The sequence below is a fragment of the Salvelinus sp. IW2-2015 genome, linkage group LG1, assembly GCF_002910315.2.
Source record: "Salvelinus sp. IW2-2015 linkage group LG1, ASM291031v2, whole genome shotgun sequence".
In the NCBI taxonomy this organism is placed as follows: domain Eukaryota; kingdom Metazoa; phylum Chordata; class Actinopteri; order Salmoniformes; family Salmonidae; genus Salvelinus; species Salvelinus sp. IW2-2015.
In genome coordinates this window covers 22,829,749-22,855,038 of record NC_036838.1, presented here as the reverse complement: position 1 = coordinate 22,855,038, position 25,290 = coordinate 22,829,749, and the positions used below count along the sequence as shown (strand labels likewise).

Sequence of the window (25,290 nt, the reverse complement as noted above, 5' to 3'; positions counted from 1 at the left end):
GCCCCCCCCCCCTCTCCCTGTCTTCCAATTTTTCTATTTGTACATACATTTTTTGTATATACTGTATATGATGACATCGTTGGGCGCGACAAAGCCCGGGGCACTCGGGACAAAGCGCTGCCTGCTGCCCACAACGCAACTCAACCACAGAAACAGCTCCAGGTGAGTGACACACCACACACACAACATGTGTTTTCCACTAGCGCCAGTTGTCGGCTATACAACTGATTTACAGACTGATTTTCACCGTGTAAATGTTCCACTTAAATTAACTAGGCTACTTTTCAGTTTGCTTCTTAGAAATAAGTCTGCAGAGCCTCCCCTGCAGATCAAATCATACGTTATTTGTCACACGCGCCGACATACCACAGTGAAATGCTTACTTACAAGCCCTTAACCAACAATGCCGTTTTAAGAAAAATGTGTTAAATCAAAAATAAAAGTAACAAATTATTAAAGAGCAGCAGTAAAATAACAACAGCGAGGCTATATACAGGGGGTACCGGTACACGCGTCAATGTGAGGGGCACAGGTTAGTCGAGGTAATTGAGGTACAATGTACATTAGGTAGAGTTAAAGTGACTGTGAATGAATATGCATCTTCTAGCGATCTATTATTAGGATAGGCGCCTGTCGGTCACAAAGTGAGCGGTGCAGGGAAACACTGCCTCTTGGCATCTGGGTGTGTGCGCTGTGGTTGCAGTCATATTTATTTACACTGAGGGAGAGGGCGTGAATTTGCAGGTCCCATATAATGTGGTGACAATGAGTCAATCCACTTAGAATATTGTTTTTCTGGCACATTCATTTATTTTATTTCGCGTGCAGGGTCCAACATTCACAACGCTGGCCAGTAAAAAGGTTGGGCCAGTGGATCTCATCAGTCACTTCCCGACAGGACCAGTAACTTTTCAGCGCAGTTTTGCATTCCGGTTCAACATTTACCTGCTCTGTCGCAGTCTATCATTGAAGACTACACACAACAATGTCATGCTACACTGAACAAAAATATAAACGTAACATGTAAAGTGGTCCCATGTTTCATGAACTGAAATACTATCCCAGAAATGTTCCATACGCACAAAAGCTTATTTCTCTCATTTTGTGCTCAAATTTGTTTACATCGCTGTTAGTGACCATTTCTCCTTTGCCAAGATTATCCCATCCACCTGACTACCCCTACCAACAGCTCTGCACCCCTACAGCAACTTGCCCAAGCCCCCCCAGCTTCTTCTTCACCCAAATCCAGACAGCTGATGTTCTGAAGAGCTGCAAAATCTTGATCCCTACAAATCAGCTGGACTAGACAATCTGGACCCTCTTTCTAAAATTATCCGCCAAAATTGTTACAACCCCTATTACTAGCCTCTTCAACCTCTCTTTCGTATTGTTTGAGATCCCCAAAGATTGGAAAGCTCCCGTGGTCATCCTCCTCTTCAAAGGGGGAGACACTCTAGAACCCAAACTGTTATAAACCTATATCCATCCTGCCCTGCCTTTCTAAAATCTTTGAAAGCCAAGTTAACAAACAGCTCACCGACCATTTCGAATCCCACCGTACCTTCTCCGCTATGCAATCTGGTTTCAGAGCTGGTCATGGGTGCACCTCAGCCACGCTCAAGGTCCTAAACGATATCATAACCGCCATCGATAAAAGACTGTACTGTGCAGCCGTCTTCATCGACCTGGCCAATGGTTTCGACACTGTCATCACCGCATTCTTATTGGTAACTCAATAGCCTTGGTTTCTCAAATGACTGCCTCGCCTGGGTCACCAACTACTTCTCAGATAGAGTTCAGTGTGTCAAATTGGAGGGCCTGTTGTCCCGGACCTCTGGCAGTCTCTATGAGGGTGCCACAGGGTTTTATTCTCGGCCGACTCTTTTCTCTGTATATATCAATGATGTCGCGCTTGCTGGCGGTGATTCTCTGATCCACCTCTACGCAGACGACACCATTCTGTATACATCTGGCCCTTCTTTGAACACCATGCTAACAAACTTCCAAACTTTCCTTCCAGACTCACATTAAGCATTTCCAACCCAAATGAAATCTAGAATCGGCTTCCTATTTCGCAACAATGCCTCCTTCACTCATGCTGCCAAACATACCCTCGTAAAACTGACTATCTACCGATCCTTGACTTCGGAGATGTCATTTACAAAATAGCCTCCAACACTCTACTCAGCAAACTGGATGTAGTCTTTCACAGTGCCATCCGTTTTGTCAACAAAGCCCCATATACTACCCACCACTGCGACCTGTATGCCTTCGTTGGCTGCTCCTCGCTACAAATTTGCTCCAGGTCATCTATAAGTCTTTGCTAGGTAAAGCCCCGCCTTCTCTCAGCTCACTGGTCACCATAGCAACACCCATCCGTAGCAAACGCTCCAGCAGGTATATTTCACTGGTCATCCCAATGCAAACACTTACTTTGGCCGCTTCCTTCCAGTTCTCTGCTGCCAATGACTGGACAAATTGCAAAAAATCACTGAACTGGAGATCTTATATCTCCCTCTCTAACTTTAAGCATCAGCTGTCAGATTAGCTTACCGATCACTGTACCTGTACACAGCCAATCTGTAAATAGCACACCCAACTACCTCATCCCCATATTGTTATTTATCTTCTTGCTCTTTTGCACCCCAGTATCTTTACTTGCACATCTATCACTCCAGTGTTAATGCTAAATTGTAATTTTTTGCCTCTATGGCCTATTTATTGCCTTACCTCCCTACTCTTCTACATTTGCACACACTGTACATAGATTCTTTCTATTGTGTTTTATTGATATACGTTTGTTTTATGTGTATTCTGTGCTGTTGTTTTTGTCGCACTGCTTTGCTTTATCTTGGCCAGGTCGCAGTTGTAAATGAGAACTTGTTCTCTCTCACTCGGTTAATAAAGGTGAAATAAATTTTAAAAAGCTAAAAAAAGGTGTGGCATATCAAGAAGCTGATTAAACAGCGTGATCATTACACAGGTACACCTTGTGTTGGGGACAATAAAGAGGCTACTCTAAATGTGCAGTTTTTGTCACACAACACAATGCACGGATGTCTCAAGTTGAGGGAGCATGCAATTGGCATGCTAATTGCAGGAATGTCCACCGGAGCTGTTGCCAGAGAATTGAATGATCATTCTTTTACCATAAGCTGCCTCCAACTATTTTGGAATTTGGCAGTACGTCCAACGCGGCAGTGGTGTAAAGTACTTAAGTAAAAATACTTTAAAGTACTAGTTAAGTAGTTATTTTGTGGTATCTGTACTTTACTTTACTATTTATATTTAACTACTTTTCCTTTCACTTCACTACATTCCCAAAGATAACGATTTACTTTTTACTCCTACATTTTCCCTGACACCCAAAAGTACACGTTATATTTTCAATGCTTAGCTGGTCAGGAAAATGGTCCAATTCACGCACTTATCAAGAGAACATATCTGGTCATTCCTACTGCCTCTGATCTGGCGGATTAATTAAAACACACATGCTTCATTTAAAAATTTTGTGTTTGAATGTGCCGCTGGCTATCTGTAAATTAAAATTTAAATAAAATTATGCCGTCTGGTTTGCTAATATAAGCATATGAAATTATTTTAACTTTTACTTTTGATACTTAGGTATATTTTAAACCAAATACTTTTAGACTTTTACTCAAGTACTATTTTACTGGGTGACTTTTCCTTGAGTAATTTTCTATTAAGGTATTTACTTTTACTCAGTATGACAATTTTATTACTTTTCCACCACTGCCAACCAGCCTCACAATGCACACCACATGTAACCACGCCAGCCCAGGACCTCCACATCCGGTATTTTACTCATCAGAGTTACTCATCAGTAAGCCTACCGAATTGCATCAGTACGAGAACTGTTATATTTAGCAACCTAATTTGCATACTGATAGACTTTTTTGTGATTATACTGCAGATAAATTGTGAAAACATTTGATGAGATGGTGATTCCTCTTTACTCAGGACACGTAGGTAGACTAGTGGAGAGAGGCAATCAGTCTGAAAAAGCTAATGATACTTAGTTGTGGCCCAAAAAAATTCGAAAATAAGTTAAAATTGAAAAACACTTTTGTTCTCCACACTTGTTATTGGATTAAAACATTGCACAACACATTTTATTTTTGGAAACTTAAGTTAGCTTATTTTTATTACAAAATAAAGGCATGGACAAGGCTCTAACCCTCTGGACAAAATTATTGGCAACAGATGGACAAAATTATTGGCGCCCAGGAGCTCCCACTTAGTTGCACGCCTGGCCAAGATAACTGAGAAAAAACATTTATTGTAGCCATCATTGAGCCATTACTGGCAATTTGGCCCACTATTCAGCAGCAAACTGCCCAAATTATTCGATGTTTGAGGATGCCTTCAACAACGGATGTTTTTCAGATCTTACTACAATTCTTGATGTGATCTCGATCTGGACTCTATGCTGGCCATTTCAGAGCAGTCGATAGTTTCATCTTGAACCGTTCCTGGGTTGCTATTTTGATGTGTGTTCAGGGTTGTTGTCCTGCTGGAAGACCCACAATCTTCAATGGAAAAACTATTTTTGGACTTGGTTGAACATTGATCTCCTGATAATCAGCTGATTTCATGATGACTTGTGCACGTTCAAGGCCCCAGTACCAGAGGTAGCAAACAACCCTACAGTATTATCAAACCTCCCAATGTTTGATTGTAAGGGGGGGGGGGGGTTATTTTGAGTGAATGCTCAGTTTGGTCACAAGTAGACCGGTGCAGCAAGCTCATCTGAGGCTACAAGAAGCATTTGTCGGCAGTTAGCTTGGCCAAGCTCTGTTCAACAAGTACTAGCTCTGAGGTGCCAATAGTTTTATCCATGCCATTTGTCTTTTATTTTCTAAATGAAAACATTTAAGCTGATGTTACAGAAATAAAATGTATTCTGTAATTAGAAAATCCAATAAGTGTGGAGACAAAAAAAAATAATTTCTTCAATTTAAACTTAATTTAGAAATAAGATATTATTTAAGAAAAGTTGCAAGGTGACAATATATATTGGCTGCAATTGTATATGGTATTTTGAAAGATATTGATATATACAAGTGGCTTCAGAAAGTATTCACACCCCTTGACTTTTTCCAAATGTTGTTGTGTTATAGCCTGAATTTAAAATTGATTAAATTGAGATTTTGTTTCACTGGCCTAACACACAATACCCCATAATGTCAAAGTGGAATTCTTGTTTTAGAAATTGTTACAAATTAATTAAATTTTAATATGAAATGTCTGGAGTCAATAATATTTGTTATGGCAAGCCATAAATTCTGGTCATCAAGGTATGGCTACTTTGAATAATCTCAAATATAAAATATTTTTTGATTTGTTTACCACTTGTTGTGTTACTACATGATTCCATATGTTGTATTTCATAGTTTTGATGTCTTCACTATTCTACAATGTAAGAAATAGTCAAAACAAAGAAAAACCTTGAATGAGTAGGTGTATCCATACTTTTGACTGTACTGTATATGTTTGTGCTCTACACTCCCCTATTCTAACTACAAATTATCTATAACTGGGCTAATAACTCACTAACCAGCAAAGGATATGAACAAACCGTCTATTTGCGTATAGGCCTACTGGGCTCCTGATTGTTTATGCCGCACGGGTCTGTGTAGAGTATGGGCTGAGTAGTGCATTCAATGCAATACAATCCTACTCCGATCGTTCCTGCATTCAACAAAATCTCTTGTATAGTTTGTTTTGCATTGAAAGTGGCTATAATTGCATTGATTCGATACACATGCCACAGTAAAGGGAACGTTTAACTCTAGAACAGTGGTCACTTTGAGTCAAAATGCAAGCCGAGATCTACCGCTCAGATTTATTTTTTTGGAACATGACTTAAAACACATAAGCGTATGCAACATAAACAATTGAAAAATTACTGTAGCAATTGAGGTTTGTGCCCTAAGCTATAGGCCCAAATAACATTAGCAACCGCATATTAGCTTTGCTTGAATTGCCTGCAGTGCATTGTTGTTTCCGGGCCATTTAAAAAAAATATATATATTAATCGATCACACCAGCCGGTAATAGATCTGTTGTTGTATTACCGCTTGAAGCACAAGCTGAGTGAGCATACATTTAAATCGTTTTATTTTATTGGACTGATGTGCCTGCATCTGATGGTCAGTCTCAGCGGAGGGAGAGCCCGCCGCAGACTGAGGGCCCGCGTCTCAACATCCATCTGCTCTCTCTACCAAAAAGGGACACCGTCTTCCAGATAAGGGCAAACTCCAAGTTGCTGCTCTAGATCTTCTCTCTATGGGCTAATAATTTCTGCGCGACAGTCTCGGGGCTACTACGTCGCAGCTTAGAGAGAACATTGACTGTAGGTCTACTGATTTACTCAAAGTGTTGACATGGAGCAGTCAACTGCTCTTTCTCTTTAGCAAGCCCATGTTAAACACCTGCTTCATTCTTTCAATCATACCTGTCTTGCAGTTAGCTGAGAAACTACCTCTCAAAAGGAAGCTGGAAGCTGGTGGAAGTCAGGACTTAAAGATTCTTTAAAGGCCCAGTGCAGTCAAAAGACATTTTCCTGTATCATATTGTACAAGAGCTGATGAAACTAACACTCTAAAAGTGTGAAAAAATGTGATCAGTGTTATTTCCTGATAGTTGCTGGTTGAAAATGCAATCTAGCATAGAATGTACCAGAGGCCACCAAAATAGAGCTTGTTTGGCAAGCATTTCTTAACCTGGGGGACAAGCCCCTTCTGGACGCCCGGCTGGCTACTTTTTCTATTTGACACGCACACAGTACAACATGCTCAATCCATACATAGCGGGTCTTCAAGTGGTAAATTCATTTCTCCAAAACAATTCTTCTCCCTCTCCCTTCTCTCCTCCCTCTGTTCCTTTCCTTCTTCTCATCTTTATAACCTCCCCCACTTACTTCTCTTCCATTTTTGCAGCGACTGCAGAGCAGATCCGACTCGCCCAGATGATCTATGACAAGAATGATGCTGAATTTGGGATAAAGTGAACCAGGTGAGTGGGCAGGAATTCGCAGAGGCCATTGTTGACAGCTCTGAAATGATGGCTCGTGTGTGTTTGTTGGTATTTGTTTCACATTAAGAGAGAATACCTGTGACTGTGTGTGTGTGTGTGTGTGTGTGTGTGTGTGTGTGTGTGTGTGTGTGTGTGTGTGTGTGTGTGTGTGTGTGTGTGTGTGTGTGTGTTGTGTGTCTCAGTGTGTGTGTCCTCAGTGTGTGTGTCTCAGGTGTGTGTGTCTCAGTGTGTGTGTCTCAGTGTGTGTGTCTCAGTGTGTGTAGTGTATTTGTATAAAAGTCTGTAATAGACAGGGTCATTGTACACTGAGTATGCAAAACATTAAGACAGACACACCACAGTGAATCCAGGTGAAAAGCTATGATCCATATTGATGTCACTTGTTAAGTTCACTTCAATCAGTGGTAGATGAAGAGGAGGAGACGGGTTAAAGGAGGATTTTTAAGCCTTGAAGACAATTGAGACATGGATTGTGTGTGTGCGCCATTCAGAGGGTGAACAGGCAAGATAAAAGTGCCTTTGAATGGGGTATGTTAGTAGGCCCACCGGTTTTGTGTCAAATACTGCAACGCTGCTGGTGTTTTACACTCAACAGTTTCCTGTGTGTATCAATAATGATCCACCCCACGCAAAGGAACATCTAGCCAACTTGACACAAGTGTGGGAAGCGTTGGGAGTCAATATGGGCCAGCGTCCCTGTGGAGTGCTTTCGACACCTTGTGGAGTCCATGCGCCGATGAATTGAGGCTGTTCTGAGGGCGGGGGTGCAAGTCCAATATTAAGGAAGATGTTCTTAATATTCTATTATGTTTCATTGGATTCAAATAAATCATTCAGATGTGTATGTATGTCCACAGCTGATGGAGTGACAGAAAGATCCAGGATGAATGCATGGTAGCGCTCCATGACTGCAAACGAGATGTCAACAGAGCTATCAACTTCCTCCTTGAAAGCACCTCTGATACGGTAGGGCAAGGGGACTGACGTTAACGCTAGCTTTCACTTTCCTTCAGCCACTTTCCTTCGGGTGGCTAATCATCGCTAGCTTAGCGTCGCTCAGTCACCTCAACTTCCCTGAGAACCTGGGTCGTATTTCTTAGGCACCAAATGGAAGAAACTGACTGAAAAAGGGAGGGACTAGCCTACCTGAACTTGGTCCAATAGAAAACACTTTGTTTTCCTAATAAATATGACCCTGAAGTAGCTGTCACACGAACCATAACAGCTGAAACTTTTTGCCTTAGTTTTTCTGGTTTAGTGATGCTCATTGTTGATCAGGAGAGTTGAGTGCTGGTGGTAGCAGCCACTCTTGCACAGACTCGATGTACACTCATCTGGACTCTCACACATACTAAGCTGACACTCCAACACACAGACACACACACAAAACACACAACCCAATCATATTGACGTACACGTGCAGTGCATTCGGAAAGCATCTCAGAACCCCTTGACTTTTTCCACATTTTTTTATTTACAGCCTTATTCTAAAATTGATGAGAAAACAGTTTTTTTAATCCATCTACAATACAATAACCATAATGACAAAGCGAAACAGTATTTAGAATTTTTATTCAAATTTATAAAAAAACAAATATTTATTTACATAAGTATTCAGACCCTTTGCTATAGACTCGAAATTTGAGCTAGGTGCATCCTGTTTCCCATGATCACCTTTGATGTTTCTACAACTTGATGGAGTAACACCTGTGGTAAATTCAATTGATTGGACATGATTTGGAAAGGCACACACCTGTCTATTAAGGTCCCACAGTTGATAGTGCATGTCAGAGCAAAAACCAAGCCATGAGGTCGAGGAATTGTCGCGTGACAGGATAGTGTCAAGGCACAGATCTGGGAAGGGTACCAAAAAATGTCTACAGCGTTGAGTCCCCAAGAACACTGTGCCTCCATCATTCTTTAAATTGAAAGGAAACAAGGTAAAGCATTTCAACGTTAAGGTCTTCGGCGCGTGTGCAAAAGAACTTGAATTTGATCTACATCTGTAGAGTTGGAGCCAGATCTGATAGGAATGGGAAATTTAATTTTTTTGTTTTTACCTTTATTTAACAAGGGCAGTCCAGTTAAGAACAAATTCTTAATTTCAATGACGGCCTAGTTCAAGTGCAGACGACAGATGTACCCTTTGTCAGCTCGGGGATTCGACTTGCAACCTTACGGTTACTAGTACAAACTACTCTAGACAGTGGTTTTGGGGCGGCAAGGGGCTACCCTGCGCCCCAATATAGTTCTCACGTTTTGGTAATGGACGTTGAGACATAAATGTACCTAATCACAATACTTCTATCTACTAGTGCTTGAATCAGCCTGAGACTTTTAAAAAATGCGCTTTAGGCAATGATCTCTTAATGACCCTTGCCACAGCCCCTTCCAATCAAGCCCAAGGGTGCCGTGCACATTGTTCTATATCTATCCAAGTAAAACTGGAAATAGGGGCTTGTGCAAACTGTGCCAGGTGGACTTGTCCAGTTGCATGTGGGTGATTGGAATAAAGGCATAATTGGTGTATTATTATTATTTTTTTACATGAGGACAATAGAAACAAGTATTACGGCCTCTAATCTAGGATGAACAACATTGTCACTTTTCTGTCAGCGCCTGTATTCAGTAGGTGAAATAAATCGAGGGTGGGAGAGGGGTTGGTGGGGGGGAGAAAAGCGTGGATAAAAATTAATGTCACTTACATTATTTGCCCTATTCACTGCAGGCAGGTATAAGATAAGACAAATAGGCCTACTGTTATACGTTAGGCCTAGGTTGTTCAAATAGTCCTGATTCCCTTTGTAGTTTCTTCTGAGCTGAAATGCATTCCCTGGTGTGTGTGTGTGTGTGTTTGTGTATATACTCATGAGTAGCCTGTATCAAACACGTCCCCYCATCAACACGGTTGGAGGGATTGTGCAATCCTGAGTGTCGGGTGCAACTGTTAAAACAGTGTAGAGTAAACGTGTATTTTGCATTGGTGAAATTATTTTGACGTGATATGAAAGTAGAGGGATTTGTCTATGTTTCTAGAACCTTACCATAATTGAGAATCAATTCACATTTAGCTAGATTAAGTATTTGACTGTTTTGGCTTAGAGACAAGTCGCCTTTAAACAGAACGTGTAGGGTCCTTGACTATAATGAATAACGTTAGGCTCCTTTATTCCATTAATGGGCTAGTTCTATATACAGTGCATTCGTAAAGTACTCAAACCCCTTCACATTTTCCACATTTTGTTACGTTACAACCTTATTCTAAAATTGATTAAATTGTTGTTTCCCCTCATCAATCTACACACAATGCCCCATAATGACAAAGCAAAAACATGGRGATTTTTTCTTCTTCAAATTTATTTTATAAAAATACATATATTATAATAATAAAAAATGTATATATAATATAGAACATTTACATAAGTATTCAGACCCTTTACTCAGTACTTTGTTGAAGCACCTTTGGCAGCGATTACAGCCTCAAGTCTTTTTGGGTATGACGCTAAATCAAATCAAATGTTATTTGTCATATACAAATGGTTAGCAGATGTTGATGTTAGTGTGAGTGTAGCGAAATGCTTGTGCTTCTAGTTCCGACAGTGTAGTAATATCTAACAAGTAATCTAACAATTCCTCAACAACTAACTAATACACACAAATCTAAAGGGGTGAATGAGAATATGTACATGTAAGTATATGGATGAGCGATGGCCGAACGGCAAAGGCAAGGTGCAATAGATGGTATGAAATACATGTGATATGAGTAATGTAAGATATGTAAACATTATTAAAGTGCCATTACTTAGAGTGCAGTGTATAAAGTGACTAGTGATCCATTTATTAAAGTGGCCAGTGATTGGGGCTCCATGTTGGCAGCAGCCTCTCTGAGTTAGTGATTGCTGTTTAGCAGTCTGATGGTCTTGAGATAGAAGCTGTTTTTCAGTCTCTCGGTCCCAGCTTTGATGCACCTGTACTGACCTCTCCTTCTGGATGGTAGCGGTGTGAACAGGCAATGTGAACAGCCTCCTGAGGTGTCTTTTATTGAAGAGGTTGAAGAGGCGCTGTCGCGCCTTCTTCAGCACACTGTCTGTGTGAGTGGACCATGTCAGTTTGTCTGTGATGTGTACGCCGAGGAACTTAAAACTTTCCACCTTCTCCACTGTTGTCCCTTCGATGTGGATAGGGGGGTGCTCCATCTGCTGTTTCCTGAAGTCCACGATCATCTCCTTTGTTTTGTTGACATTGAGTGAGAGGTTGTTTTCCTAACACCACACTCCGAGTGCCCTCGTCGTTGCTGGTAATCAAGCCCACTACTGTCGTGTCGCCTGCAAACTTGATGATTGAGTTGGAGGCATGCATGGCCACGCAGTCGTGGGTGAACAGGGAGTACAGGAGGGGGCTGAGCACGCACCCTTGTGGGGCCCCTGTGTTGAGGGTCATTAAAGTGGAGACGTTGTTTCCTACCTTCACCACCTGGGGGGGGCGGCCCGTCAGAAAGTCAAGGACTCAATTGCACAGGGTGGGGTTGAGACCCAGGGCCTCCAGCTTGATGATGAGCTTGGAGGGTACAATGGTGTTGACTGATGAGCTGTAGTCAATGAACAGCATTCTTACATAGGAATTCATTTTGTCCAGATGGGATAGGGCAGTGTGCAGTATGATGGCGATTGCGTCGTCTGTGGACCTGTTGGGGCGGTATGCAAATTGAAGTGGGTCTAGGGTGGCCGGTAAGGTGGAGGTGATATGATCCTTGACTAGTCTCTCAAAGCACTTCATGATGACAGAATTGAGTGCTACGGGGCGGTAGTCATTTAGTTCAGTTGTCTTTGCCTTCTTGGGTACAGGAACAATGGTAGCCATCTTGAAGTATGAGGGGACAACAGACTGGGATAGGGAGCGATTGAATATGTCCGTAAACACACCAGCCAGCAGGTCTGCATATGCTTTCAGGACGCGGCTACGGATGCCGTCTGAGACAGCAGCCTTGCGAGGGTTAACACGTTTGAATGTTTTACTCACGTCAGCCACGGAGAAGGAGAGCAACGCAGTCCTTATTAGCGGGTCGCGATGGTGGCACTGTATTATCCTCAAAGCGGGCAAAGAAGGTGTTTAGTTTGTCTGGAAGCACGTCAGTGTCCGTGACGTGGCTGGATTTATTTTTGTAGTCTGTGATTTCCTGTAGACCCTGCCACATACATCTTGTGTCTGCGCCGATGAATTGCGACTCCACCTTGTCCCTGTACTGGCATTTCGCTTGTTGGATTCCCTTGCGGAGGGAATAGCTACACTGTTTATATTCAGACATATTCCCCAACCTCTTTCCATGGTTAAATGTGGTGGGTCGCACTTTCAGTTTTGCACGAATGCCGCCATCCATCCACAGTTTCTGGTTAGGGTAGGTTTTAATAGTCACAGAGGGTACAACATCTTCAATGCACTTCTTTATAAATGCACTCAGTGAGTCAGCGTCTAGGTCAATGTTGTTCTCTGAGGCTGACCAGAACATATTCCAGTCTGCGTGATCAAAACAATCTTGAAATGTAGCTTCGGTTAGTTGGACCAGCGTTTACACACCTGTATTTGGGGAGTTTCTCCCATTCTTCTCTTCTGAGCCTCTCAAGCTCTGTCAGGTTGGATAGGGAGCATCACAGCACAGCTATTTTCAGGTCTCTCCAGAGATGTTCGATCGATCGGGTTCAAGTCCGGGCTCTGGCTGGGCCAATCAAAGACATTCAGAGACTTGTCCCGAAACAACTCCTAGGTTTTCTTGGCTGTGTGCTTAGGGTCGTTGTTCTGTTGGAAGGTGAACCTTCGCCCCAGTCTGAGGTCCTGAGCGCTCTGAACCAGGTTTTCATAGAGGATCTCTGTACTTTGCGCCGTTCATCTTTCCCTCGATCCTGACTAGTCTCCCAGTCCCTGAAAAACATCCCCACAGCATGATGCTGTCACCACCATGCTTCACCGTAGGGATGGTATTGGCTAGGTGATGAGCAGTGCCTGGTTTCCTCCAGATGTGATGCTTGGCATTCAGGCCAAAGAGTTTAATCTTGGTTTCGTCAAACCAGAGAATCTTGTTTCTCATGGTTTGAGAGTCCTTTAGGTGCCTTTTGGCAAACTCCAAGTGAGCGGTCATGTGCCTTTTACTGAGGAGTGGCTTCTGTCTGGCCACTCTACCATAAAGGCTTGATTGGTGGAGTGCTGCAGAGATGGTTGTCCTTCTGGAAGGTTCTCCCATCTCCACAGAGAAACTCTGGAGATCTGTCAGTGACCATCGGGTTGTTGGTCACCTCCCTGACCAAGGCCCTTCTCCCCCAATTGCTCAGTTTGGTCAAGCGGCCAGCTCTAGGAAGAGTCTTGGTGGTTCCAAACTTCTTCAATTGAAGAATGATGGAGGCCACTGTGTTCTTGGGGACAATCAATGGCACAGAAATGTTTTGATACCCTTCCTCAGATCTGAGCCTCGACACAATCCTGTCTCGGAGCTATATGGACAATTCCTTCGACCTCATGGCTTGGTTTTTGCTCTGACATGCACTATCAACTGTGGGACCTTATATAGAGAGGTGTGTGCCTTTCCAAATCATGTCCAATCAATTGAATTTACCACAGGTTGACTCCAATCAAGTTGTAGATCAATGGAAACAGGATGCGCCTGAGCTCAATTTCAAGTCTCATAGCAAAGGGTCTGAATACTTATGTAAATACATATGTATTTACATATATATATATATATATATATATATGTATACATATACACACACATTTGCAAAAAATCATTATGGGGTAGTGTGTGTAAATTGATGAGAAAAAAAAGTATTTCAATCAATTTTGGATAAGGTTGTAATGTACCAAAATGTGGAAAAGGTCAAGGGGTCTGAATACTTTTCGAATGCACTGTATTCACACACGTCCAAAACTACAATATATAAACTGAGAAGATCACATACTACCCTGCCTGGTTCATATCTGAGGACAATGCAGCTGCAGGTCAGTGGCTAAGTGACCATAGCTGCCATTGGCAACTTCCAGTAATGCAACAAAAAAAACACGGTCTCGATTATTGATTATCTGTAGCTGAAATGACAGCAGCATCAACATCAGGTTGACTTTGCGAAGGCAATACACTACCGAATAGCCAGCCAGGGCCTATATTTTTTTGTTTACAACTCTCATTCGAGCGCATTCCCATGCAAGATAATGTAATGAGATATTGTGTCAACTCGACAGAGATTTCCCTGCTGTTGTCCAATAATACAAGTTACCGCAGCTAKGGGGTTTGGCATCATCCTCTAGCTGGTTACTCATAAAACATGTTTCATCTACACAATATATGACAAACACACTCGAATAGTAAACATGCATACATTTTTATATAACACTTGTAAGGAATCCGTCAAATGTGTGCAAACAATAGAGTACAGTGTTATGGATAGCTTGCCATAATATTTAGCTAAGTTATAATTAATGATAAAGAATGCATGCCTTTATATGACATTTACAATCACTTAACTGTTTAATTGTCTTGACACTTTTGATGTTTTTAACTTAAATGTAACGGCGCGCGTTTCAAATACACCACGGGTGAGGATTTTAGTCCTACTGTAAATGACAAATAATACACAAAAGTGACCGACAGTGGGACCCCTTTGTCCTAGCTAGCGAAGTATCTAGCTAACGTTAGCTAGTTAGCGATGCAGTTTCGGCAATCTACGGCAGATAAAATACCAAAACACGACGGGCTGACATTCCTGCTCACACGTTGAATGTTTAATGTTACTAACGGGGGTTCTTCCCAAGGGACAATCATAAACAGCCGTTCTTCGGGTATCATAACACGCTAGCTAACCACAAAGCTTTATCAATTCTAACGAAAATGGCCACACAGCACACAATCCAACCCCCGACATTACTTGTCGGGAAAAAGCCAAAAGAAAATAACGAAATAAAGACTGAAAAGCTGGTGTAAACAGACAAATGAATCGGTGACATTACACTTCAAGAGGGACAAGACTATGAAAGGGTTTACATTTGCTCAAGTATAAAGAAAAACATTGAGCGCCTGAACGAGATTTGCTTTTTATTACCTGCTAACACGATTCACTCAGCCAGCACAAGGTCACGTGATATYCGGCGTTGCTGTAGTCGCCCTCCTCTGTGGTCGTGAAAGACAACTGCGCAGACGCGCGTGTTTCGTCCTCTTGGGGTCATTGACATTCACAACAAGCGATCGATTCGACAGTCTTTAATACAAAAATGTATTTTTTTATAGCCAGGGCCACCTATGTACACTTGGAATAATTGGTCAATAACACTTATTAGCTTATGTAGCTCGTGACAGAAACCCTGTCTGTACAATTAATTGAACTTCATAATGTACTGTAGGACTTAAGAAGATACAGACCCTATCATTATGCTTGTTTACACTGAGCTGCACTGGGGTTTGAACGCAATCATGGTTAGATGTATCTCTTGAAACCCCTTCTCTGTTTGTAGGGTTTTCAGCCTTACATTCGCCCACTATTGGCTTCATGTGAACTACAATTCCGACACTGTGTTTTAATGTTTAGAAACGTCAATAATCATCCATTTCAAACTGGTTTTCAAAACATATGCTGATATGCCCCTTATCTTAAAAAAAGGTTTCACTCCAGATACAAACGTATACATACGAACAACAACTTACAGACACACAAAAAATAACATCTCATCTGCCCAGATCTGCATGCTCATACCCCCATCCCTAGCGCCTGCATTATTGTTTGCCACTTGGCCTTAACTCTCTTGCTATGATCCTTTACGGGATCACTTTCCTAAACAACACGCTAGAATTGCAGAGGCGCCAAATGCATAAAATTCTACACAAATATTATAATCATGCAACACAATGAAATATACCAAAACACAGCTTAGCTTGTTGTTAATCCACCTATCGTGTCAGAATTTGAAAATATACTTTACACGGAAAGAAATCCAAGCTTTTGTGAGAGTAGCTTTCAATGCTACAACAGCTAGCCCAAATTAGCATGGTCACGAAAGTCAGAAAAGCAATGAAATAATCGCTTACCTTTGACAATCTTCGTTCCACTCACAGGACTCCCAGTTACACAACAAATTTATTTTTGTCGATAAATATTACTCTTATCACAAAAAAACACCATTTGGTTGCGCATTATGTTCAGAAAATCAAAGCCTGTTCTGTTCGACAAATTCCAAAAGTATCCATAATTGTCGTAGAAACATGTCAAATGTTTTTATAATCAATCCTCAGTTGTTTTTTAACAAACATAATAGATAATATTTCAACCGTACCATAACCTATTCAATAAGAGACAAACGGAAAATGGGAGCCCTCTCCTGCGGCAGGAAATACTTTTTGAAAAATCTCATTCATTATTCAAAATAAAAGCCTGAAACTATGTCTAAAGCCTGTCACAGCCGAGAAGCCATTGAAAAGAATCTGGTTGATACCCTTTAAATGGAGGATAGGCGGCAGAAATACAGATTATTTTATTTTATCACTTCCGGTTACATTTCTCAGTTTTTTTCTGCAGAATAAGTATTGTTATACTCACAGACAATGTTTTGACAGTTTTGGAAACTTTAGAGTGTTTCTATCCTAATCTGTAAATTATATGCATATTCTACGATCTGGGCAGAGAAAATTTCCGTTTACATTGGCACGTTATTTAAAAATATATACATAATAATTCAGACCCTAGGCTAAGAGGTTAAATTTACCAATTCATTTTCTTGGTCACCATGCCCTTTATCTTTAATATCAAGCGAGAAGAAATAATCTTTCAAATAAAAAATATACACTTACTGTGCAATTTTGCACAGATCCACACGGCTGTACGTGTGTGCCTACCTGGTGCCTCCAGATATTTCCGAAGCAAACTTCTCCAATGACGTCATCACGCTGCACCACTCTGTACAAAAGGCGAAAGAAAATGCAGCACGTGTCCCTACTCAATTCTAGTGCATATTAGAGTATCCTAGCATCCCTATAGCATCCTAGAGCAAACTCAAACTGATATCGTCATTTAATATAGTAATTTTTTTGTTTTTCTCCTAGCATATTTTCTCATTTCTATTTATTTATACTTGTTTTCATTTCTTGTTGTATATGTATTTTTGTGTTCTTCAATGTCCTCCTCAAATAATTGCTGCAACTGAAGCAGAGAATCTGAGAAGAAACGTAGGGTTTTTAAAAGGTGCAGTCTTGGTTCAATAGCCAGTCCCAGGACTGCTAAACTAGTTTTTCCAAATAAGTCCCCTACCCATGAGACATTCATTTGTCCTGAGCGCCTCGCACTCCTACACAGTAAAACGGTGCCATGTGGGAGGAAGCGTATATGGCCATCTGCCACTCCTGTACATGTCAGTCAAATGAAAAAGGCCACCCAATGTAATAATATCGAATAAAAATGTTACATGTTACAAACTGGACTTTGGCTATGTGTAGGAACACTTTGTAGAGATGATCATTCAATTAAACAACTACATTCCTTATTTTGCCATTGCATTTCTTCATGGAAATTGTAGATGTATAGATTATTACCTGTTGGAAAGAACCGAGACAATCCAGCCAGACTACATGGGGAGATTAATCCTCTCCATTCACCATTGCCTCTGTGGCTGTGACAGTGAGCATCAGAATTGGGCAACAAGCTATTAAGATGACCCTGACGGCAGGCACCTTCAAATATGTCTCCCTTAAGGATTCGCCCCTGAGATGCAGTTAAATTGTTGAACAATTACATCTCTCCAATGTTGTTTTTAAGTGTGATGTATGATTTAGCTGTTGGGCTGTCCTTTTTATGTTTGTGTGCGTACCATACCGTATTACCGTTTATCTGAAACCAGAGTTACTTTGGTGAAACTCATTGCATTAAAGACAGTAATAAAGAATGGTATGTTATTGAAAGATGTCACATGCTTAGGTATAGTTCTCTGCAGGGATGCGAATTATGGTGTCAAAGAATGTGTTAAGTGTTTACAGTTACTGCATGTACTTGAGTTGCATTGTATGCTTGCAAGAGACAAATGACATCAATACATTTATTTATTTTTTACTCTGAATGTCATGCAGTGCAACCTTGTCCACGGCCAGGAGGCATATCCTGTCCTTAATGGTCCTCAGCCAGGACCACCACTGGTCGATGAACAGGCTTTCAGGAGAGATAAAGATCAGCTGCACCGGACCATCAGGAATTCCTGCCCCAAAAAAAGATAAAACAAGTACATGTGAACGATAGATAGATCGATACAGATGTATTGTTGGATCTTACTCTGTGCAGTGTCCTTTGTCATGTCACCATGAACGGCAGCAGCAGACACTCCAAGGACCGTGTTGTTTTCCAGGTTGAAGCTGATTAGTAATTGCACAAAATCACTGTTGATTGTAATGCAATCATCCGGCAGTGAAGTGTAGGTGGAAAGTTTGTGCAGTAATATGGAACTGGTTTCTTGTCTACTTTAAGATACTTCTCTTTTTACTGCTGCTCTTGAATTATTTGTTACTTTTATTTCTTAAATTTCTTTGGTGGTATTTTTCTTAAAACTGCATTGTTGGTTAAGGGCTTGTAAGTAAGCATTTCACTGTAAGGTCTACTGTAACGGATGTGAAATGGCTAGCTAGTTAGCGGGTACGCGCTAGTAGCGTTTCAATCAGTTACGTCACTTGCTCTGAAACCTAGAAGTAGTGTTGCACCTTGCTCTGCAAGGGCCGTGGCCTTTGTGGAGCGATGGGTAACGATGCTCGTGGGCGACCGTTGTTGATGTGTGCAGAGGGTCGCTGGTTCGCGCCCGTGTCGGGGCGAGGGGACGGTTTAAAGTTATACTGTTACACTACACTACTGTTACACCTGTTGTATTCGGTGCATGTGACAAATACAATTTGATTTGATTCGAAATATGTTTAATTTCATGGCATTTAGAAATGTTGTCATAAATCATGCTAATGTACATTCCACTATACGACATGTGCTCTCACCTTTTCCATTAATGGCTAAAGAGCCCAAAACATGCACTGTTGCAGTAGCCAGTTGGCAAGAGTGCACAGACACTTTAGCCATTTAAGAGGTTCCTCAAGACCTCTTTTTGTTGTAGTCTGAGCATTTATATCTTGGAGAATGCTATTAAATTCTCCTCTTACATTCCATTGTCATATGTCTGATTGAGGCTGAGTTTTTCTAAACATTGTTTAGGACCCATTGTGCTACAAATGCTACAGTAAGTGTATATTTTTATTGACGTAAATTTTTCCTCGCTAATATGAAAGATATGCTCCTTATGTTTCCTAAACAGTAGTGCAAGCGAGCGTGTTAACGTTAAGACCGAGTGTCAGGGCTCTTAACAAAATGCACCCTTAAAGAAGATACTACAGTCAATAGGCGCTTAAGCAGTTGGCGATATGAATGGGTAGGTTACATTAAAGACATCGTGGAGCTAACGCAAGATATAGGTCAGAAAACATACCTCAATGGAGTGATGGGATATGCCACTGTACTCCAAATTTTACCTTTATCCACACTTATACATCAAGAAGATTGAAATACTGCAAGTTTTCTATGAAAACTGCCCTTTTCGTCCTCATGCTAGCTAGCAGTAGCCACAGCAGCCATTTGGTATGAAGATGGAGCTGCAGTGGATAGCAACCGTTTTACGGGCTCCTGACCAATTATGCTATTTTGTGTGGTTTTTTATGCTGACCTTAACTTTTCTTGTAAATAATTTTCCGCAATCATTTCAGGACAGGAAACAGCTTTCAGACATCCGAACAGCGATCACTAACCTCAATTTGGATGAAGACTTCTACTTCAGCGAGTCGGCAGCTGTGATGTACTGCTTATTCCAGACCAAGCCCTAATCCCGGGACTTGAAAGAGGAAGAGACGGCGCATGAGAGGCAAACAAGAGGGCTGCCTGACAAGACTACGTTGGTGAGTAAATAAACACCCTCTACCCTCCGTTCTATTGGCGAACGTACAATCACTAGAGAACAAATAGGACGAGCTTCGTTCTTGACTATCCTTTCAACGGACCTGACAAACTGTAATATTCTATTTTTCTCGGAGTCGTGGCTGAACGGACAATGGATAATATTTACTTCTAGATGGTTTTTCTATGCATTGTCAATACCAAATGGCAGCTTTGGGTAAGGTTAACGGGGGAGGTGTGTGTCTCTTTGTTAACAACAGCTGGTGAGCAACCAAAAACAACAGTATATCTGCATGGAGAGAGTCTCCTTGATGTATGGGGGAAAGGTGTGTTTATCCCCAGGACACACCCAAGCCCAGGTGTGTCCCATTTTGCTGACAACCCTCCCAGCTCCGCCCACCAACATCCTATTAAGGAAAACAAGAGCAGAGAGAAAGAATTTGGCAGACCGAGTGGGAGGGTCGTCACAATATCCCAACCAGAAGCCATGGATTACAGGCAACATCAGCACTGAGCTAAAGGCAAAAGTTGCAGATTTCAAAGAGCGGGACACTGCTCATAAGAAATCCCGCTACGACCTCCGACGAGCCATTAAAGAGTCACAACGCCAATACAGGACTAACATTGAATACTACTACGCCGACTGTGGCGCCCGTCGGATATGGCAGGGCTTGCAAATTATCCCGGATTTCAAAGGGAAACCAAGCCGCAAGCTGTCCAGTTACGTAAGCCTACCAGATAACCTAAATTCCTTTTATGCTCGTTTTGAGGCAAGCAATACAAACCAAGAATGACAGCACCAGCTGTTCCGGACAACTGTGATTTTGCTCTCCGTAGACGATGCGAGTAAGACCTTTTAATCATGTTAACATTCACAAGGCCGCAGGGCCAGACGGATTACCAGGAAACGTACTCAGAGCATGCGCTGACCAGCTGGCAAGTTTCTTTACTGACATTTTCAACCTCTACCTGACGCAGTCTGTAATACCTACATGTTTCAAGCAGATCACCTTAGTCCCTGTGCCCAAGAACACCCAGGTAACCTGTCTAAATTACTTTTGCCCATAGCACTTACATCTGTAGCCATGAAATACTTTGAAAAGCTGGTCATGGCTCACATCAACACCATCATCCCAGACACACTGGATCCACTCCAATTCGCATACTGCCCCAACAGATCCACATATGAAGCAATCTCTATTGCACTCCACACTGCCCTCTCCCACCTGGAAAACAGAAACACCTTTGTGAGAATGCTGTTTATTGACTAATAGCTCAGCGTTCAACACTATAGTGCCCTGCAAGGTCATCACTAAGCTCAGGACCCTGGTACTGAACATCTCCCTCTGCAAATGGATCCTTGACGGTGCGCCCCGAAGTGGTGAGGGTAGGCAACAACACATCCGCCATGCTGACCCTCAACACGGGGGCCCCTGCTGCGTAGCCACGCACGACTCAAACGCCATCATTAAGTTTGCTGACGACACAACGGTGGTTGGCCTGAACACCGACAATGATGAGACAGCCTATAGGGAGGTCAGTGACCTAGCAGGACAACCTCTCCCTCAACGTCAGCCAGACAAAGGAGCTGATCGTAGACTACAGGAAAGGAAGGGATGAGCACGGCCCCCTCCACATCGACGGGGCCTCTTCCCCCTCAGGAGGCTGAAAAGATTTGGCATAGGCCCTCAGATCCTCAAACAATTATACAGCTGCACCCTTGAGAGCATCTCGACTGGCTACATCACCGCTTGGTATGGCAACTGCTTGGCATCAGACTGCAAGGCGTTACAGAGGGAAGTGTGTATGGCCAAGTACAATGCCTTCGGAAAGTATTCAGATCCCTTGACTTTTTCCACATTTTGCTACGTTACAGCCTTATTCTATAATGGATTACATTTTTGAAATCCTCAGCAATTTACACACAATACTCCTTAATGAAAAAATGAAAACGGGTTTAGAATTTTTTCTGCCAATTTATAACAACACTTATTTACATAAGTATTCTGACCTTTTGCTATGAGACTTGAAATTGAGCTCAGGTGCACCCTGTTTCCATTGATCATCCTTGAGATGTTTCTACAACTTGATTGGAGTCCACCTGTGGTAAATTCAAGTGATTGGACGTGATTTGGAAAGGCACACACCTGTCTATATAAGGTCCCACAGTTGACAGTACATGTCAGAGCAAATCCAAGCCATGTGGTCGAAGGATCTGTCCGTAGAGCTCCGAGACAGGATTGTGTCGAGGCTGAGATCTGAGGAAGGGTACCAAAACATTTCTGCAGCATTGAATGTTCCCAAGAACACAGTGGCCTCCATAATTCTTAAATGGAAGAAGTTTGGAACAACCAAGACTCTTCCTAGAGCTGGCCGCCCGGCCAAACTGAGCAATCGGGGGAGAAGGTCCTTGGTTAGGGAGGTGACCAACAACACGATGGTCACTCTGACAGATCTCCAGAGTTCCTCTGTGGAGATGGGAGAAACTTCCAGAAGGACAACCATCTCTGCAGCACTCCACCAATCAGGCCTTTATGGTAGACTGGCCAGACGGAAGCCACTCCTCAGTAAAAGGCACATGACAGCCCGCTTGGAGGTTGCCAAAAGGCACCTAAAGGCTSTCAGACCTGATGAAACCAAGAGTCAACTCAAGGGAAAGATGAACGAAGCCTAGTACAGAGAGATCCTTGATGAAAACCTSCTCCAGAGCACTCAGGACCTCAGACTCAGGCAAAGGTTCACCTTCCAACAGGACAACGACCCTAAGCACACAGGCAAGACAACGCAGGAGTGGCTTCGGGACAAGTCTCTGAATGTCGTTGAGTGGCCCAGCCAGATCCCAGACTTGACCTCGATCAAACATCTCTGGAGAGATCTGAAAATAGCTGTGCAGTAACGCTCTGCATCCAACCTGACAGAGCTTGAGAGAATCTGCAGTGAAAAATGGGAGAAACTTCCCAAATACAGGTGTGCCAGCTTGTAGTGTCATACCCAAGAAGACTTGATGCTGTAATTGCTGTCAAAGGTGCTTCAACAAAGTACTCAGTTAAGGGTCTGAATATTTATGTAAATGTGATATTTCAGTTTTTTTTACTTATATACATTTGCAAACATTTTGAAAAATCTGTTTTTTACTTTGTCACAACAACAACAATTTAACCAATTTTAGAATAAGGCTGGAACCTAACAAAATGTGAAAAAGTCAAGGGGTCTGAATTCTTTCAGAAGGCACTGTATATCACTGGGGCTGAGCTCCCTGCCATTCCAGGACATCTATATTAGGCTGTGTCAGAGGATGGCCATAAAAATGGTCAAAGACTCCAGCCTCCCAAGTCATAGACTATTTTCTCTGCTACCCCATGGCAAGTGGTACCAATGCACCAAGTCTGGAACCAACAGGACCCTGAACAGCTTTCACCCCCAAGCCCTATGACTGCTAAATAGTTAGTCCGGGTAAACTATTGGTTAACTATTTAACTATCTGCATCTCAACTTTTTTGCACTAACTCTTTTGACTCATCACATACGCTGCTGTTTATTATCTATCCTCTTGCCTAGTCACTTTACATGTACATATAGTGCCATCAGAAAGTATACCCCTTGACTTATTCCACATTTTGTTGTGTTAGAGCCTGAATTCAAAATGTATTAAATAGATTTTTTTCTGACCAATCTAACACAATATTCCATGATAGCAAAGTGAAAACATGTTTTTTGAAATTTTAGCAAATGTATTGAAAAATAAAATTCACATAAGTATTCACACCCCTGAGTCAACACATGATAGAATCACCTTTGCAGCGATTACAGCTGTGAGTCTTCCTGGATAAGTCTCTAAGAGCTATCCACACCTGGATTGTTCAATATTTGTACATTATTCTTTAGAAAATTATTCAAACTCTGTCAAGTTGGTTGTTGATCATTGCTAGACAGCCATTTTCAAGTTTTGCCATAGATTTTCAAGACAAAATTGTAATTCAATGTCATCTTGGTTAGCAACTCCAGTGTATATTTTGCCTGGTGTTTTAGGTTATTGTCCTGCTGAAAGGTGAATTTGTCTCCCAGTGTCTGTTGGAAAGCAGACTGAACCAGGTTTTCCTCTAGGATTTTGCCTGTGCATAGTTCTCTTCTGTTTATTTTTTTTGTTATAAAAAAAAAATCTAGTCCTTGCCAATGATAAACATACCCATAACATGACACAGTCACCATCATGATTGAAAACATGAAGAGTGGTACTCAGTGATGTGTTGTGTTAGATATGTATTCAGAATATAGTTTGCAGTTTTACTTTAGTGCCTTATTGCAAACAGGGATATATTTATTCTGTACATGCTTCCTTATTTTCACAATCAATTAGGTTAGTATTGTGGAGTAACTAGAATGTTGTTGATCCATCCTCACGTTTCTCCTATCACAGCCATTAAACTCTGTAACTGTTTTAAAGTCACCATTGGCCTCATGTGAAATCCCTGAGTGGTTTCCTTCCTCTCCGGCAATTGAGTAAGGAAGGGCGCCTGTATCTTTCAGCCTCATATTGATACACCATCCAAAGTGTAATTTTAAACTTCACCATGCTCAAAGGGATATTCAAGGTCTGCTTTTTTTACTCATCTAACTATAGGTGCCCTTCTTTACGAGGCATTTGAAAACCTCCCTGGTCTTTGTGTTTGAATCTGTGTTTGAAATTCACTGCTCGACCAAGAGACCTTACAGATAATTATATGTGTATAAATAAGCATTTCGCTACACTATAAGCATTTCGCTACACTCGCAATAACATCTGTTAACCATCTGTACGTGACCAATAAAATTTGATTTGATTTGGGTGTAGGTTACAGAGATGAGGTAATCATTCAAAAATCATATTAAACACAGTCCATGCAACTTATTGTGACTTAAGCAAATGTTTATTCCTTACTTAGGCTTGCCATAACAAATGGATTGAATACTTATTGACTCAAGACATTTCAGCCTTTCATTTTAAATCAATAAAATAAAAAAATCTGTGACACAAAATCTCAATTTAATCAATTTTCAATTCAGGCTATAACACAACAAAATGTGGAAAATTGCTTGGCCCAAGCAAGTCTATTTTTATTGGTGTCCTTTAGTAGTGGTTTCTTTGCAGCAATTTGACCATGAAGGCCTGCTTCACGCAGTCTCCTCTGAACAGTTGATGTTGAGATGTGTCTGTTACTTGAACTCTATGAAGCATTTATTTGGGCTCCAATCTGAGCTGCAGTTACCTCTAATGAACTCTGGGTCTTCCTTTCCTGTGGCGATCCTCATG

General features: G+C 41.7%; 1 protein-coding gene across 3 annotated transcripts in view; it reads right to left on the bottom strand.

The window, feature by feature from the left end:
- ubap2a (ubiquitin associated protein 2a) overlaps positions 1-15,214 on the bottom strand; it is a 50,189-nt gene extending 34,975 nt beyond the window's left edge. For 2 of the 3 annotated variants that reach the window (XM_023986018.1, XM_070443168.1), the window contains exon 1: positions 15,144-15,214. The gene's annotated coding sequence lies outside the window, so the exon portion shown is untranslated. Of the gene's footprint in view, positions 1-14,569; positions 15,000-15,143 lie in introns of those variants that run through there. The other variant, XM_070443165.1, reaches the window with a different exon arrangement.
- Between the last annotated feature and the right edge of the window lie 10,076 nt (positions 15,215-25,290).